A 2,853-nucleotide genomic window follows, 5' to 3' on the forward strand; every position below is an offset into this window, starting at 1 on the left:
GATTTACCCTTTAATGTTCTCATATTTATGAAAAATATTTGTATTGTTATAAAGTAGCTGTTTCCTTGAAAAAGACATGATAGTGTCATTAGAAAGTTTAATACATTTTATTTTAATCTTTATTTTATACATATACACTTAGGCTACTGTATTTGCACTGAATTGGAAATGACGTTATTTTAATATAGTCAGTCTTGAACTAAAGTGGGCCGGTGTAAGGCTTGAAAATCCAGGGCTGAAAAGGAGTCCCACTCCGGCCCTGCTCTACTCTACAAGACAATTTGCAACTTAATTATCTACGGTATCTTTATAGTACATACTTCTCCCAACAGTCTGCGGTAAAATCGCTCATTTCTGGGATCAAAGGTGATCTCAGGAACTTCGTTTCTCCACTGAGGACAAGCCATGTTGCAGTAAGACAGAAACCGACGAAGTAGCATCCAGTAACTAGGCAACGGAACAAGGTACGTTCCATAATTACGTAACGCATCGGATATTCGAACGAAAACATGAAATAACTTTTTTTTCCCCTCCAACAAATTACAGGTATTACATAAAACGTTTCTGCAAACACACCCATTGGCATTAGTTCGACCAAAAAAAAAAATCTGTTTCAGTAACAATATACACCTCTAGTTTTCATGAGAATATTAAATCAGCCATCCGACACGCTTTTACTGTCAGGTACCCAAACCTAAGGGAGGGAAACAAACACCATGCGCAGCGGCTGTAAATGGCGGAGCGCTGCGCGGAGAGGAAGCCGGCAATTAGCCAATGTAGCTATTGCCATGGTATTTTTTTATAAAGGGGAATCAAAGTTGCATTTAGTTAAGTATATTTATAATTTAATTTAGTAATCGCACTCTTATTGTGCTGGCGTAATATACGATTAATAACAAAAAAAGAAAGGTGAAAATATATATATATATATACACGATTCCTATGATAAGCAAGTCGCAAGCACGGACATCGTTGAACTCTGGAAATGAAAGTTAGTTACAAGAACGTAGACCGACAATTTCCCTTTGTGGCATGACACGAAGGATGTATTTAATGTTGCTTTGCAGCTTGTTTTACTAAAATGTAATTCCACAAGCTGTGCATTCTGTTGATTTGTGTTACATATTTTCCTCCTCACTTTTTTCACGATGGATTTGGAAAGGCCAAACAGACAGACCACGTGTTTCTGACCTGGTTGCTAAACTTCTGTAACCCCTGGGCACAACTAGCACATTGGGTGGACATCTTCCAGTGACATGACTTCAAGGTTCACCATCGGCCAGGCAAGCTCCAACCACACCCTCTCTCATTGCCCCTGTAGGACGGATGACTCCTGTTGCTGCCGCCACATCAAGGAGCACAGCCAGAGGAGGCCCATGGCAGCAGCAGTGCAGGTGACCATTGGTGGCAAGGGACTGGAGACCGTTGACTGCCAATGGCTGCAGATGGAGCAGGAGAATGACCTGGCGCTGGCTGGCTGCAGGTGTGGAAGCAGCTGAAGTGGAAGGAGTCCTCTTCTCTCAACCTGGAGACCAAGGCCTTCTACTCACAGTGGGGGGGGGGGGCTCACAGAGCACAATGGGCTGCTGTACTGGTGCTAGCAGTTTCTGCACAGAGAGACACACCTGCAGGCACCCTGGAGCCTTTGTCCCACAGTCCGGATGGCAGTGCATGGTGCAACAGCAGCCAGGTACCATACCGAATGCATGAATTTACATTATTCATTATTACATTGTAAATATCTCTAAATGTCTTTTTCAGATGCTCACCAACCAGGGGGAATCAGAGGAAATTTTAAGCCAATGTAATATTGTAAAAATGCTCTATTTCAAAAATTGAACTGAATGTTGCTTTCTGATTGCAATTGTTTAATCTTTATAAGGAACGCTGACTCTGGGTAAGACCTGGACTGAGCAGTGCTTGGTGGCACAATTTTCACAATTTTCACCCCACTGTATGCTAATATGCATCATAAGCTATGTCATTTGCCTTTTACACGGTGCAGTGTGAACGTGAAAGGTTTTTCTTAAGAAACCCCAGTCAAAAAAAAAAATTAATGCATTAATGCAGACATAGACTTACTTTGAGCCAGAGTGGAGGACAGCAGCACTGTCATCAGGAGGAAGAAGGCAGAGACCTTATGGGACTTCATGAAGGGGGTGGGGTGAATCAAAAAGAAAGACAAGAGAAGAAAAAACATTTAGTACTTAAAACACCTAAAATAGACTGACCACATACTCAGCCAGGTGGCTCCATGTGGTTTGAAAAACAGCCCGTGACATCATCGGGGATTCCACCCACCCGCACCACAGTCTGTTCTCCCTGCTGCCTTCGGGGAAGAGGCTTTGCAGTATTAAGACCAGAACAGCCAGATTCTGCAACAGTTTCATTCCTCAAGCCATCAGACTCCTGAACTCATAACAGTCAGAATTGGGTTGCTAGTGCATGCTAACTTCAGTCAGAATGTCTGTATTAGGATAAATTCACAGACGATTACGTCACCCACGTGATATGGAATTAATCCTTTTTACTATAATATTAAGTTATAATTATGGATTAATTCTGATCGCGTGTGGACTAATCATCCTGAAATTTGGATCAATCGTCCATGATTCACCCCAAATGTCACTACACTGCACGAACAAGTTATTTGCCGATCCCCTGTAAAACCTAATTTTGCCGTAAATAACTTGGGCTGATAAAAGAAGCCAGGATGCTCATCTGGGCCATTAGATCGGCATGCAGGATGCTTATCTTGGTTTCGGGAGATAGGGTGGGGGGTCGGTATACAGCACCCTATATTGCCTGTAGGGGGGGAACAGGGAGGTGTTGCGCAAAGACACCTGGCGCCAG

The 2,853-nt window shown here is 42.9% G+C and overlaps 1 long non-coding RNA gene across 1 annotated transcript; it reads left to right on the plus strand.

The window, feature by feature from the left end:
• The first annotated feature begins 343 nt into the window (after positions 1–343).
• On the plus strand, positions 344–2,397 carry LOC140577748 (uncharacterized). The gene is made up of 3 exons (XR_011981879.1): positions 344–464; positions 1,322–1,690; positions 1,762–2,397. It is a non-coding gene; the product is annotated as an uncharacterized lncRNA (long non-coding RNA).
• Positions 2,398–2,853: the final 456 nt, after the last annotated feature.

Source organism: Paramormyrops kingsleyae, chromosome 12 (genome assembly GCF_048594095.1).
Source record: "Paramormyrops kingsleyae isolate MSU_618 chromosome 12, PKINGS_0.4, whole genome shotgun sequence".
Taxonomy (NCBI): domain Eukaryota; kingdom Metazoa; phylum Chordata; class Actinopteri; order Osteoglossiformes; family Mormyridae; genus Paramormyrops; species Paramormyrops kingsleyae.